Genomic DNA, 15926 nt, shown 5'->3' on the forward strand with positions numbered 1-15926 from the left:
AGATCGTGACCTGGCTGAAGTCGGACGCTTAACCGACTGTGCCACCCAGGCGCCCCTAACCACCATTATTTCTGATGTACAGGTGAGGACCTGAAGCTCAGAGGGAGGTGAATAACTTGGTCTAGGTCACTAATAAATACCAAAGCCTGAATTTGAACCGATAGCAGTTAGTTCAAAAATCTGTCCTCTTATGCTGAACTTCATTGCCAGTCTGGAAGGAATATTCTTCAGAGAAGTATATTCCAAAGAGATCAAGGGGTCTCTTGAACCTAGTGCCTCTTAGGATTCTGCTTTCACAGAGGAATTTGAGATACAGGACTTGCCCAAATCCTCAGTGATCAGTAATGTGGCAACTTCTTTTCCAGGAGGTGAGTCACCAAGTTATACATAGCATCTCTAGTTCCCGAAAATCTGGGTTGCCGTGGACTTCACGCCGTAGTCTGCTCTTTTCCATCTTTTCCATCCCCTGGTCTGGACTCCGAATTACACCCCTAGCCTCCATTGCCTTTCTCACATCCCTAGTCCATTCGACACTCATGGCAGATGATTCTTCCAAATGTGTTACTCCCGTAAATCAGCCAGCATCTGAAAACATTTGCAGATTCCTTGATCAAAAGGGTCTAATGTATATGAAAGTGCTCTGAAGACTGGAGAGCACTGGCCCCGCTATTTTTTGTTGTTGTTGTCCTTAGCGGATAAGATCCAGATTTCTTTCGCTGACATTCAAAGCTCCCCATGCTCAGGCCCTTCTCTGCATTTCCAAACTTGTCTGCTCTCTGTCCGTGTGCACAGTCTCCTCAGCCTCCAGCCCAGCAGCTAGTCTAGTGTTCTTTCTTTTAATAACTTTGTTGAGGTACAATTCACAGCTTAAAATGCACCCTTAATTCAGTAATTTTTGGTGTGTTCAGAGTTGTATAACCATCATGACTCTAATCTTAGGACATTTTTGTTCCCCTCACTCAAGGGAAAAAAAAAAAAAACCCAAACACCCAAACCTGTGTTCATTAACCCTGCCTCCCAGCCCCTGGCATCTGCAAATCTGCTTTTTGTCTCCATGGATTTGCCTATTTATGGACATTTTATACAGATAGAATAATACAGTGGGTGGCCTTTTGTGTCTCACTTATTTCACTTAGCATGATACTTTAGGGTTCATCCATGTTGTAGCATGAATTGGCACTTTGTTCCTTTTTTTTTTTTTTTTTTTAAAGACCTCTCTGTGCCCTATGGGCTTAAACTCATGTCCCAGAGATCAGGAGTTACCTGCTCTACTGGCTGAGCAAGCCAGGTGCCTCGAGTACTTTGTTCCTTTTTATGGCTGAATAGCATTTCCTTTGCATGGATCTATACCACATTTTGTTCATTCATTCATTCATTCAGTTGATGAACTTTTAAGTTGTTACCACCTTTTGGGTGCTGTGTTCTTTTTTTTTTTTTTTTTAGCGTTTATTTATTTTTGAGACAGAGACACAGCATGAACGGGGGAGGGGCAGAGAGAGAGGGAGACAAAGAATCGGAAGCAGGCTCCAGGCTCTGAGCCATCACCCCCAGAGCCCGACGCGGGGCTCGAACTCGCGGACCGCGAGATCGTGACCTGAGCTGAAGTCGGATGCCTAACTGACTGAGCCACCCAGGCGCCCCTTGGGTGCTGTGTTCTTATAAAGGTGTTCTACCTCCAAGTCCCTGATCCTCTGGTGGCTAGAATGCACTCTTCTGTCCTCTCCGTGCACTTACTTTTTTTTCCTTCCAGGCTTACCCTGTGGTTTTCCCTTCCATAGGACGATTATGTCAGTCTCTGACTTAGCTACTGAATGTGCTACCTAGTATATGTACTTATGTCCTTTCCTGCGTATCTATGCATGTTTGGATGTTGAGCTCTTTTTTTTTTTTTTTTAAGACTATTCAGCAAATACATATTGAGCACCGGCTTTGTGCTGGACACACAGTAGGCAGTGGGGGATAATCAATGGACAAAACTAAGGGTCTTGCTATTGTGCAGACTTGAGATTCTAGCAGAGATTACATTCTAGGTGATTTTAAAAATGTATACACACACATATATAAAATTCTACTCTTGTATACTTCCAGTACCTGATCACAAGATGTTATATGGTGTAGATTGTCAGGAAACCTTATTTGATAACAATTACATTGCAATTTTCCTAATAGAATTATCAAGGCCACTTAATCCCCTCCAACCTGTATAGATAGTGGTCTTCTTTCTTACAGGCACTATAATCACAGTTGCTTATTTGTGAAAGTAAAGAGTTGGATGTCAAGTGTCCCCTTTGGAGGATGGAAACCAGCTTGGGGAAAGCAAGTCTCCTATCCTCTTGACGTGCCATGTCTTTACTCCTTGCTTGTATCTTCTCCTAGGCTGTTCAAGTAGGAGTCTTAATTACTGTATTTTAAAAAATTTATTCATTTATTGGGGGGGGGGGCAGAAAAGCCCAAGCAGGCTCTGCACTGTCAGCTCATAGTCCCATGTAGGGCTCAAACTCCAGAACCTTGAGATCATGGCCTGAGCTGAAACCAACACTCAGATGCTTAACAGACTGAGCCACCCAAGTGCCCCAGGAGTCCCAGGAGTCTTAATTATTCTATGGATTGGAATCTTATGGAGACCCTGTGGGAGGTAGAGGAGAGAGGGTGGAGACTGTTCCTCACTGTCAAAGTTGAAAAATCTTCCTCTTCCTTCCTGTTCGTTACTAGGAAAGCATTTACTCCGTTCCTGACACAACTTGAGGCGTGCCTGGCCCTGAACGCAGCACCTAAGGAGAGCTGCTGGCTCCTTTACCCATTCGGGCATAATTAACTGTAGTCAGTCAGGTATCTATCTTCTCCTGTCTCTTGGAAATGATAGTAACTGGGCTCTCCCACGATTCTGTGAGAACTAACGAGTTAATATTTGTGGAGGCCTGTGGAAATGTTAAGTGCTCAGTGTTGTTCTTATCTTCTCCCTGAGCATGGTTGCCTTATAAGGCTGTCCACTGGGCCCAGGGACTTCTGTTGGGGAGTTGGGCCAGCCTGTGAGGCTACATGACTGTGGCAGTCCAGGACCTTGTTCCCGGAATGGGTTCAGATTTCCTATTTTAATACTGGCGATACCACTTTTTGCTAATTGCTAGTCAGGCTCTCACAAGTACTTTCCTTCCACTTTGTTACGTCTATTTTTAGCACCCCATCTCTGTGATTCTTTCTTTCTGAAAACCAAGTATAGTAAAATCCACTTGAACAAAATAATCCAAAGTTCTTAAGTTTTCTGGAAAGGTAAGCTACTTATCCCAAGAATTATTTTTAAGTAAATTCATTCTTTTTACCCTCTTAAAAAAGAAATGACAGGGGTGCCTGGCTGACTTTGTCGGCAGAGTACACACATGACTCTTGATCTCCGGGTGGGGAGTCTGAGTCCTGCGTTGAGGGTAGAGTTTACTTCATTAAAAAAAAAAAAAAAAAAGCGTCCAGTTGGCTCAGTTAGTTGAATGTCCAGCTCTTGGTTTCATCTCAGGTCATGATCCCGGGGTCGTTGGATCGAGTCCCACATCAGCTCCACACTGTGGAGTCTGCTTTGGGATTCATTCATATTCTCCCCCTCTCCCCCTCTCCCCCTCTCCCCCTCTCCCCCTCTCCCCCTCTCCCCCTCTCCCCCTCCCCCCCTCCCCCCCTCTCCCCCTCCCCCCTCTCCCCCTCCCCCCTCCCCCCTCCCCCCTCCCCCCTCCCCCTCCCCCTCCCCCTCCCCCTCCCCCTCCCCCCTCCCCCCTCCCCTCTCCCCCTCTCCCCCTCTCCCCCACCCTTCTCTTCCACTCACATGCTCGCACTCTCCCAAAAATAAAATCTTAAAAAAATGTAAAATATGCCAAAATGGTGTTGTTGGTCAAGAAAGATGGGTAGAAGGTTAGACTATTATTTCTTATATCCTTGGTGAGCTTTTAGAAATATCTTGGTCATACCCCTTTTTTTTAGTGTCGTCAGAACAACAGGTCATTGGTTACTATCTATGATGGCTCAGTGGACTACCCTCGTTCTCATTAATGATACACTTCTGCTTGCCGGGGCAGGTACCGTGTAAGTAAACATAAGTCCTTTTTAGAGGCAATAAACAAACATTTTTTGTGAGCCTTGGACCTCCTGTATCTGAGTGAATGTTTATAGGCAATCTCTTGTTTATAGGAAATGGTGCAGAGTTGGGGAATTTTGGTTCGGCATTAGTAGTTGTGGGAAGTGGGACAAAGTAGGCAGGGTCTGTGACTGGTTAGCTCATTTGATCAGAACAATATGCTAATGAACCCAAGGTCACTGGACCATGGGTGTGTAGGCCAGCCAGCTCTGCTCTGCTGGGATTCCAGACCTTGGCCAAGAGGCTGGGCAATGTGTGTCACTGGTCATGAAGCCGGAGCAGATAGATCACCAGACCCAGAAAAGGAACTCAAAACACATGTCCTGTGGATTGTAAACTATAGCTCTTTTTTTTTTTTTTTTTTAAAGTTTATTTATTTTGAGAGAGAGAGAGGGACAGAGAGTGTGTGAGCAGGGAGAGAGAGGTAGACTCCTAAGCAGGCTCGCACTGTCAACCTAGAGGCCAGGGTGGGGCTCGATCACAGGAACAGTGAGCTTGTGACCTGAGCATAAATCAAGAGTCAGATGCTTAACCAGCTGAGCCACCCAGGGGCCCCAACTATAGCTTTTTAATTAATTTATTAATTTATTTATTTTTAATGTTTATTTTAAAAAAAAATTTTTTTTTTCAACGTTTATTTATTTTTGGGACAGAGAGAGACAGAGCATGAACGGGGGAGGGGCAGAGAGAGAGGGAGACACAGAATCGGAAACAGGCTCCAGGCTCTGAGCCATCAGCCCAGAGCCTGACGCGGGGCTCGAACTCACGGACCGCGAGATCGTGACCTGGCTGAAGTCGGACGCTTAACCGACTGCGCCACCCAGGCGCCCCTAATGTTTATTTTTTGAGTGAGAGACAGAGCACGAGCAGGGGAGGGGCAGAGAGAGAGAGAGAGAGAGGGAGACACAGAATCTGAAGCAGGCTCCAGGCTCTGAGCTGTCAGCACAGAGCCCGACATAGGGCTCGAACTCACAAACTGTGATATCATGACCTGAGCTATATAGTCAGAGGCTTAACCAACTGAGCCACCCAGGCGCCTCTAGCTTTTTAATTTATGGAGATATTATAGCAGACATTTTGCAGTTTTTCTTTAAAAATTTTTTTTTCTTTCAGGAGTGCGTGGGTGGCTCAGTTGGTTGAGTGCCGACTTCAGCTCAGGTCATGATCTCATGATTTGTGAGTTCGAGCCCTGCATCGGGCTCTGTGCTGACAGCTCAGAGCCTGGAGTCTGCTTCAGATCCTGTGTCTCCCTCTCTCTCTTCCCCTCCCCCATTCATGCTCTCTCTTGTAATAAATATTATTAAGCATCCTAGGAAAATAGAGTAAAATACAAGAAACAAATTGCTTGTTATCCCACTACTGACAGGTTTGACTTTTGGATTTTTTTTTCTGTTCTTAACATTCTTTCCTTGGTTTCCGTGATTCTATGGACTTTCTCTGCCTCTGTGCCCCTGCTTCTACTTTCTCCTTTTCATCTTTTTTCATTGATTTGGTCCATAAATGATAGCATTCCTCAGAACCTCTGTCCTGTGTCTTATTTCTTATTACCCTGCATGCCCTTGGAGGATGTCCTTTGTTCCAGGGTTCGGTCCTGAGCTTCAGAGTCAAATAGCCAGGTGTCTGTACCACCTCCAGTTGGCTGTCTCCTGTGCATTTTGATAAACTCAGCATGTCCAGGACCTGCGATGTCGTTGTCCTCCTCCTCAAACCTCCTGTGTTCCGCATCTGCCACTCTTGAGCCAGTTTCCCACCTCTTCCATTTCCCTTCCTAACCAGTCTATCACCAAACATGACAATTGTGCCTCCCCCAATCTCAAATCTGTTGACTTCTCTCCACCTTTCTCCCTCACCATTCCATTCAGGCTACCAGCAAGGCTTTCTGCACCGCTATACCTACCAGCTGTGCCTCCCTATGGTCCTAGCTCTTCGGGACAGTCAGGGTAACCTTTCAAAACAATGGAAATGTGCCCTGTCATTCTGCTTAAAACCTTTGGCACCCCCTTGCCAGGTAGTCTCCTCTGCAATACTTTGTCCTGCAGACTGGGTTTTTGTCACACTGAATTTCATTCACTGCCCTAATAACATGCCATCTTGTTCACTTATTCGGTAAGCATTTTTATCACTTCCCAGGTCAGACACTAGTTCTGGGAACAGGCTTCAGGGGGATGGGGAGGGATCAAGACAAGTCTCGGAGTGGGCTTGGTTGGGAGGCTGCGATGGCTTTGTCTTTGAGAAAACCCGGGCTAGGACCATGAGGTCAACTGCTTGATGTGTTAGATGGCAGTGCGTGTACACGCTGTGCCTTGCTGGGTGTTCGGCACGTGGACGGCCTGCGGTATTTCGTGTTTCAGGTTGCTTTTCCGCCAGACTTTGAGGGATGGCTCCTTGCTGGAACTGTGCGTGAAGCACATCATACAGAGGGGAGAACATCTGATTTCTTCATCTAAAATAAGTGCTTCTGGGGTTTGTCAGTTTGGTTTTGTGTTCGTTTTCTGCTTAAAATTACTGTGTGTGTAGGGTTACGTTTTAATTCAACACAATGAACCCCTTTTGTAAGATTTCAAGGCCTGTTCTATTGCAACGTGGGATTTTCAGAGTTGGGAAATCCCTGTGAACCAGGACTTAGTCTGGTGTCTGGATATACCGGTGACTTATGAGTTGGAAGAGTTGCGTAGATAGTAGCTCTGTCCCTCCTTCATTTTGGGTTTGTTTCGCATCATCGTCCAGATAAACTAAACAAAATGATAAAGTGTGGATAAGGCCCTCCATTAGTGTAGTCAGTGTTTGTGTAAATGTTAATCCCTAGGAAATAGAACGTTCTTTGCTCTCCAGTCTTAGAGATCCATTCTTTTACTCTCCTTCTGCCCTCTTGATGTTTTCCATTTATTGTTTTTCTTTTGGTGGGGGAAGCTTGTGCTTCATAGGAACACATAGATCTTTTGACCTTATCTAAGAATACAATAAAATCTTGCGTTCGTGATCACTGAAAAGTCTGTTAAAATGTTGAGATATTTTACTTTCATAGAGACACAGAACGAAAATGATCACGTTGACTGGGTATTTAAGCTTTTACCAGAATGTTTGGAATTGTTGGATGCCATCTCTGTTCTTTTTCTCACTGTCCGTGAGAATCTTCACTACTCAGTACCAGATAACTGATTATCAGTAGCTGAAATCAACATTGGAGACTCCTCAGAACACCTGTTTCTCATAAACTTAGAAAGTTGCAAAGAACCATAAATACCATGGCTCCTCATTTTTCTGTGAAAAAAATTACAAAGTAATAAGTACTTGTTATTTAAGATCTAAAACTACAGAAGTACATGCAGAAAAATAACTTAATGTTCTCAGCCTCCCATCCTCATTCTGTTGCACAAGTGTAATCAGAGTTCATATTTTAATATGCATCTTTCTCTTCATTTAAATGCTGCAGATAAAAATGTTTTCTAACATGCAATACATGATTTGCTCCCTCTATTTTAACTTGACAGTAAATCTTAGATCTTCCATATCAGTGTATAGCAGTAGCTCGTTCTTTTTAATAGCTGTATGGTATTTCACTGGATGTACCATAATATATTTCCTGCTGACTGACATTGAGCCTTTTCTAGTGTTTTTGTTGTTACTAATGATATTTGCAGGAAGCATTTTCATATACAGATACAGGTGTGAGGTATTTCTAATAAAGTAGAATTGTATTTTATGCATTGTTAGAATTTAACCATACATATTCTTACAATTAAAAAAGGAAAATTTGGGGCGCCTGGGTGGCGCAGTCGGTTGGGCGTCCGACTTCAGCCAGGTCACGATCTCGCGGTCCGTGAGTTCGAGCCCCGCATCAGCCTCTGGGCTGATGGCTCAGAGCCTGGAGCCTGTTTCCGATTCTGTGTCTCTCTCTCTCTCTCTCTGCCCCTCCCCCGTTCATGCTCTGTCTCTCTCTGTCCCAAAAATAAATAAAAACGTTAAAAAAAAAATTTTTTTTTTAAAAATAAAAAAGGAAAATTTGGGGAGCCTGGGTGGCTCCGTTGCTTAAGCGTCCAACTCTTGTTTTTGGCTCAGGTCATGATCTTGTGGTTCATGAGATTGAGCCCTACATTGGGCTCTGCACTGCTAGGGCAGAGCCTGCTTGGAATTCTCTCCGCACCACCACCCCCCCCCCCCCCCCCAGCCGCTCATTCTCTTTCAGTAAATAAACCTAAACAAAAATGAAATTTTGTCCATGTGTTCTTTAGGACATATGCTACATCAGTAAATATAATTTATATTTGTGTATATTATGCGTATTTGAATAAATGAACTACATATACTTGGACAGTTTATGGGATTCTTAAGGTTTTTTTTTTTTTTTTTAACTATAAGGCATTGTATAATTTACTCTTTAACTCTAGAACTTGAGTATAATGTGAAGATTCCTAGAAATGAAATTTCTGGAAGAGTTATGTGCACTTAATTTTTTATTTCTTTATTTTTTTACATTTATTTATTTTTGAGAGACAGAGACAGAGCACATGCAGGGTAGGGTCAAAGAGAGAAGGAGACACAGAATCCAAAGCAGGCTCCAGGCTCCGAGCTGTCAGCATAGAGCCCGATGCGGGGCTTGAACCCATAAACCGTGAGATCATGACCTGGGCCGAAGTTGTACGCTCAGCCAACTGAGAGCCATCCAGGTGCCCCGCCCTTAATATTTTGATAATGCTGAATTGCCTTAAAAAGACTTACCAATTTATAATGTGGAGCATTCATTTTTCCATATGCTTTCCAACATAGATGTTATCTTTTTTTTCAATCATTGGCTGAAAAAAATTTTATTTTAATTTGTATTTTTATTAATGAAGTTACCATTTTAATACATTTACCAGTTTCCAGTTTTTTAAACAATTTAGTTATCGATATTTTTCTATTAGGGTTGTCTTCATTGATTTCTAGGCAGTCTTTATTGTAAACATTGTCTAATACAGGTATTTTGGAAATATTTTTCCTAGTTTTTTTTTTTTTCAGGTCTTTCAAAGATAGGTTCTAGCTGTCAGTGTTACTGTCAGCGTGACTATGTCCTTAAAAATCCAAGCTTATCAATTGGACGAAAAGAAAAAATAGAACTAATGACAAACTTTGGTAAGGTGGCTGGACAAGATAAACACAAAATCCCAGGAAAGCAATGTGTACCAGCATAATCAGTTAGAGAACAATGAAAACGGCAGTTTTGGGGGGAGGGGCAGTAAAAACAAATTTGCAGGACCTACCTGAAGAATACTGTACTCTGAAGGACATAAAAGACTTGAATAAATGAAAATAAAGACTCTCTTCTTGGATGGTATTCTAAAGTTGTCCATTTCTTCCAAGTTTACAAATTAAATACAGTTCCAATAAAACTTTCAAAGTATTTGTAAAAGAAATTGACAAAAAAAAAAAGAAATTGACAAACTATTTCTAAAGTTCTACTGGACTTCTAAATGTATATAAAGCCAAGAAAATCTTGAAAAAGAACAGTGAAGGGGGACTTTCCTCACCAAATAGCAAAGCCCAATTCAAAGTGTTAAAAATGTTCTAAAATCATTCAATACTAAAGAAGTATGGTATCATAGTTGAAAGAGATCAATCACTAATTGAAATCGAAGACCAGAAAGGTATGTAATGACAGATTTAAGGTCACAGAGCTAGATAGGGAAATTTTTCATGAAGTATAGAAGTATTTCTCAGTTTTTGAACTGATCATGGGTCCAACTTTTAGCAAAACTCCATTGGGGGATTTTTTTTGTTACGTCAATGAAAAAGTTAGTGTACTTTGGGGGGGAGGGGGTGCCTGGGTGGCTCAGTCCATTAAGTGTCTGACTTCGGCTCAGGTCATGATGTCGCGGTCCATGAGTTCAAGCCCCGCGTCGGGCCCTGTGCTGACAGCTCAGAGCCTCCAGCCTGCTTCAGATTCTGTGTCTCCCTCTCTCTCTCTGCCCCTCCCCAGCTCACAGTCTCTCTGTCTGTCTCTCTTTCTCTCTCTCTCTGTCAATAAACGTTAAAAAAAAAAAAAAAGAATAAAAAATCGTACCTTGGGAAAATTAAGCACTCAAGGAATCAACTTAAGGACTTTAACAAAGCTTGAATAGAGGTTTAGAAAAGGAAAATGCTCATGCAAGTCTGCCAAGTCTTTGCGAGTTTCATATTCAGTCAGGGGCGCCTGGGTGGCTCGGTTGGTTGAGCGTCCACCTCTTGATTTGGGCTCAGGTCCTGATCCCAGGGTCACGGGATTGAGCCCCCCACATCAGGTTCCGCACTGAGCGTGGAGTGCGCTTAAGATTCTCTCTCCTGCTTGCATGCATGCTGTCTTAAAAAAAAAAAAAAAAAAAAAAAAAAAACTTGGCATCAATTGACAGGGTAGTTAGTATTTTTAGCGATCTTATAAGTTTAAAATATTTGTTTGGAGTCATGAAAATGGCCATTTTTCCCCATCCTTTACATCAGTGCGTGTTGTGAAGAGGAGTAGAAAGTAGACACATGGGAGGGGATTTAGAGTTTATAATTAACTTGTGTAAAAAAAATTGGCACAGTTTTGTTTTTCTTTTTTTTTTTTTTTTTTTTTTTTTGGAGTGGTTTGAGGAGCTGGTCAGCTGCAGAACCTTCTGTTAGCAAACTGATAGCATCTAGGGTGGAGCTAGGGGCGGAAACATGTTTAATCACATACTCACCAACTTCCTGGCATGAAGAAAGTTATCACCAGACAGCAGCTACCAGGCTAATTTAACTTTAGTTCTGGACAGGCCCCTCCGCAGCAATCATTTTTAAAGTAAGTTTCTTAAGGAAAATGGAGGCATTATTTGGCTTTCTCTTCCAAGTGACGTTTTCATGAATCCTCCGAAGTGTTTTTGTGTGTGCATATGTGTTAACTATTAAAGATTCCTTGAAGTATGGATGTCCTATCCAAATACAGTATTTAGTATTCTTAAATGTGAAAGCACATCACATAGATGACTTCTGAGAAATTTTCTGGGTACCTACTACGTGCAGTACCCTCTAAACAGCGCATGGGCGAAGTGGAAGGTATTAATAAACATGGAGTTAGAAAAGGCTAGTTGCTATACCAGATACAAATACGAGTTATCCCTGGGTTGGAAACTGAAGGAAAATTCTTAGAAGCAGTAGTGTTTGGGCTGCGTTGTGTAGGATTTAATCTGTTGTTTTATACACAAATCTAGGCTTTGTTGAAGCATGGGACCCCATGGCACCTCCTTCTGGGGGGAACTTGCTGTGCAAGAGAAACACCAGTGTAGGTTTCTGAACATTTAGACCTACCTGAGAGTAGATTTTGGAAATCCTTCCACTTGGGCTCATTGTCTTCACTTCTCAGTTGTAAACTAAACTCACACCCAAGCAGCCATAGGAAAAATGAAAACAGCTCCTTCTTTAAAAAGAAATGGAAAGATCACAAGTTCTCCATGGTATTGAATAGATGCGTTTGGCTGAAACAAAGTTGCATCTTCAACGAATATTTGTTTATGTCTATTGTTTGTGCCAGAGGAAACTCTTTACAGCAGGGACTCCTATTTATTGCGGTGAGCCCCTGTGGAATTCACGGTTCATTTTGTAGAGATAATTTATCTGTTCATTTCATGTATCCAAAGTGGCCTTGAGAACCAGGACCTGCCTCAAAGGCCTGTGATCAGTTGCAATGTATGTTACAAAGTGCATGCCTTAGACCCTCCGTGTGGTGGTAATAAGAGTTGTTCAGCCTCACTTGCGGTCTCTCTATCCCCGGTACTGAGTCGCCCTGGGCTTTGCTATCTGGTTTCCCAGCCATCCAGTTATTTGTCCACCAGTGCCTTACCAGGCCTGTCTTTATTCTTACTGTGGCTGGAGATCCAGACTCTAAAACATCTGTAGTATTTGTCCCTTATCTGTTTGTGTGTTCTGTCACCTTGCGGATATTTATAGGCCCCCGGTTCTGCTTTTGTCTGAAGACCCTGCGGGGCGGCACTTGGCAGCTCTGTGCTCTTTGTGTATGTTGCCTTTGGTTGCCTAGCTACCTGTGAGGGAACCTGGTGAGCACGGGTCTGCAAGGGGAAACCTGGGAGTTTTTGGCATGGGTGAGGCTTCCAGGAACTGAGGGGAAACCCACTGTGGGATGAATGGCCACTTCTTCCGTTTCTTCCCTACAGCCTTTCCTCATTTCTTTCCTCTTCTGCTTCTAGCTCTGGCCCACTGGTGCCTGTCAGGACCACAGAATCTGTGGAGTAAATTGGCCAAGGGTTGGGTGGAGGGGACATCCTGGAAAGAGAATATCTTAGTTTAGATTTTCAGGGGCAGAGTCGCACGGGTCAGTTGAGAAGAACAGCATGATGGTGAAGAGCTTCCGTTGGATCTGCATTCAGAAACTTGAGAGGAGCCTTCCATTGCTTTGAGCTTGGGAGTGAACCATGGTAGGTTTTGAATGCGAGTTTCCTGGCTGTCCTTCATTATCTTGGGCAAGCTACTGAATGTCTCTGAGGTTAGTTCTTCCTGTGTCAATTGGGAATAACGAGGTCTACAAGTAGGGTTGGATACAGATTGTAGCAAAAATTAGGGAGAAAGCATGTCTCACTAGAATTTAATGTGTTCACATGCAGAGCTATCTGGAAAGGGGTTCTCCTTGAAAAGTGGATGAGGACAGGTTATTAAAAATCAGTAAGCTGAGATTTTGTGACATTGGACACCTAATTATAAACCAGTTACTGAAGGTGCATGGTTATGTTGGACTCGTAACTAGGTTCATAGTCTGTTATGCTTGCTAGTGACTTTTAACCTCTCTAAACCTTCGTTTCTTCATCTCTTTGTAAGAGAATGAGGATGATAAAGCTTCATGGAATCACAAGGTAATGTATACAAAACACATGGCACAGTGAATCTGATCTAGAAAGGAAGCTCTTATTTTTACTTCATACTAAACTTTAAGAGCAATTTATGCTGTAATAACAATTACATCATTGACTCTCCTTGGCACTGTTCAGCTTCCAAAATTTCTGTGCCTCCTGCATTATTTTCCCAGAAAAAACACAACAGTAGCATCAGCCCATTATTAAATAGTAATGCTTTACTCCATTATTACTTTAGAAATTTCTATCCTCCTTCAAAAGTTCAGTCTGCATTCCTCAATAATATTTCAGTGTAGGGGTGCCTGGGTGGCTCAGTCGGTTGAGCATCCGACTTCGGCTCAGGTACGATCTCACGGTTCGTGGGTTCGAGCCCTGCATTGGACTCTGTGCTGGCAGCTTAGAGCCTGGAGCCTGCTTCGGATTCATTCTCTCTCTGTCTCTTTCTCTCTTTCTTTCTTTCTCTCTCTCTCTCTCTCTCTCTCTCTCTCTCTGCTCCTCCCCCGTTTTTTGCTGTCTTTCCCCCTCAAAAATAAACATTAAAATAAAATTAAATAAATTTTAAAAAATATTTCAGTGCATGTAAGCATGAGTCTTACTCTGTCAGTATTCTCTGTTCCTGTGTAATTAAGATGTGTATGTACAATGACTTTAACTTGTTTATCCCTAATATCCAGCATGGTGATTAACGTGTGGTAGGACATCACTGAATGTCTCTTGAGTTTAATTTTGCTTTCCCGATTTTTAAAATATTTTCCATTCCATTGACGGTTAAAGTATTTGCAGTGTGGTGATTATTTTTGGTGTTTTATTTCACATTGAACGTTAAATTAACTCTGGATATTTGCCTGTTAGTGGACTTGCCTTCTTTCTCAGTTTTGTTGGAATAGCTAGTTTCCTTAACCAAGGAATTACGGTATGATTTAGCATACTTCTCAAATACTAGCTAGGTTCCAGACACTGTTCTAAACATTAACGTCTAAGTTCTCATAACAATCCTATAACGAGGCACAGCTATGATCTTCATTTTATACTTGAAGAAATAGAAGAGAGGGTAAGTAACTTGCCTGAACTCACACAGCTTCATCATAAGGCTGGCATTTGAACCTGGGCTACTGTTGACTCCAGCACTGACTTTTTTTTTTTTTTAAGTTTTATATATTTATTTTGAAAGCGAGCAAGCAGGGGAGAGGCAGAGAAGGGGGAGAGAGAGAGAGAATGCCAAGACAGAATCCCAGGCAGACTCCTCGGTGTTAGCATAGAGCCCCTATGTGGGGCTTGGACTCATGAACCATGAGATCATGACCTGAGCGGAAACCAAGGTCAGTCGCTGAACTGACTGAAGCACCCAGGTGCCCCTCAGCACTGGTATTTTTTTTTTTAAGTTTATTTATTTTGAGAGAGAGAGAGAATTCCAAGCAGACTCCACACTGTGAGCTGGGAACCCTACGCTGGGCTCGAACCCATGAGATCACGACCTGAGCTGAAATCAAGAGTCAGATGCTTTTTTTTTTTTTAATTTCTTTTTTAAATTTTTTTTTTCAACGTTTATTTATTTTTGGGACAGAGAGAGACAGAGCATGAATGGGGGAGGGGCAGAGAGAGAGGGAGACACAGAATCGGAAACAGGCTCCAGGCTCTGAGCCGCGGGGCTCGAACCCACGGACCGCGAGATCATGACCTGGCTGAAGTCGGACGCTTAACCGACTGCGCCACCCAGGCGCCCAAGAGTCAGATGCTTAACTGACTGAGCCGCTCAGCACCACCTCCCCCACTCCCAGCACTGGTATTCTTACCCACCATCTGCTCCTTGCCACCTAGCATGCTAGGTACCTGAAGGCTTCTGTCTCTTTCATGACCTGTTGCCTTTTCATGACCTGTTGCCTATTTTGCCTTGACCTGTGCACTGCTTTAGAGATGGCAGCATGGGCTGAACAGCAATCGAGTGAAGTCTAACAACAGAAGATGTGTATGTGGAAAGGTTGGTGATGTGTGTCGTCATGTGATGATGATGACAGATGCTGGGTTGACTGTTTATGTTCCACCAGGGCCCAAATCGCCAACCTGTGAACAAGGTTTCATGTGTTCAGACTCCAGGGTGATGATTATTCCTCAGGGGCCAGTCATCCTTTTAATCTTGTGGTAGAAAATTAAAGTGTGTTTCACTGAAGTGTGGTTTATTTTTAAGTTTTCTTTTAAATATTAGTTGAGAAGTTAATTAAGTACCTGGCCTGGGGATCCAGCTTTTTGAATTTCGTCACTGTTTTCACCGTTTTAGAGAGAAGGTTTTCCTTAGGAAAATTAGCAATTGGAGGGTTTATGTCTTATCGGTAAATCATGAACATTTGGGGCTCTGAACAGGTGGTAGGCTATGACCTGAATCACGTTAGGCAAGCAATAACAACCTCAGATCTTAAAGGCCTTTTGAACAGAGTCTGAAGTTACACTGTTTGTCAGAGTTTTAAGTAAGGCCCAAGAAGGAGGGAGGACTTTGCGGTGTGTCGTGTCTTAGGGGGTTGCCAGCGGTGTTGGAAGTTGTATGGAGAGCGCGGATTGTTTTTTTGGGCCATGGATCACTTTGAAAATCTGGTGAAACGTACTGGTATTCTCCTCAGAAAACACACACACACACACACACACACACACACACACACACACACACACTGCTGTTCTTGACCCCTTAAGGACTACGCACCTAGGCTGTAGAGTTTATGGCAATTCATCATGGGGGCCAATTTACTGCCCTTTCTTCTGTGTGCCCTCTACTGCCTAGATAGCCTGGCTCTAAAATTCGGCTAACTGGTTGGTTTATTATATTATTGTTTGCATCCCAGGACTATTTGTACTTTAGAGTCTTATTGACTCTGGGGGAAGTGAGTCTTGGAAGAGAAGAAAAACATTCCCTCAGACCCTACCAGGTATTGTCACTGTAGCAGAGAGCTGTTAAGGGGACCCTGCTTTCTAGCTGCCATAGC

General features: G+C 43.0%; 1 protein-coding gene and 1 long non-coding RNA gene across 18 annotated transcripts in view; one reads left to right on the forward strand and one right to left on the reverse strand.

Moving 5' to 3' along the window:
- RBPMS (RNA binding protein, mRNA processing factor) overlaps window positions 1–15926 on the forward strand; it is a 177115-nt gene that overhangs the window by 19062 nt on the left and 142127 nt on the right. The gene's annotated exons all lie outside the window — the stretch shown is intronic.
- Window positions 6763–12115, reverse strand: LOC111560104. Of its 2 annotated transcripts, XR_006596412.1 has the most exons (4): window positions 11399–12115; window positions 10158–10433; window positions 8837–8910; window positions 6763–7378 (listed from the first exon to the last, which is right to left on the reverse strand). It is a non-coding gene; the product is annotated as an uncharacterized LOC111560104 (long non-coding RNA). The 2 variants fall into 2 exon arrangements; XR_002741650.2 differs by lacking the exon at window positions 10158–10433 and having other exon boundaries at window positions 11399–12112.

The sequence above is a fragment of the Felis catus genome, chromosome B1 (assembly GCF_018350175.1).
Source record: "Felis catus isolate Fca126 chromosome B1, F.catus_Fca126_mat1.0, whole genome shotgun sequence".
NCBI classification, from domain to species: Eukaryota; Metazoa; Chordata; class Mammalia; order Carnivora; family Felidae; genus Felis; species Felis catus.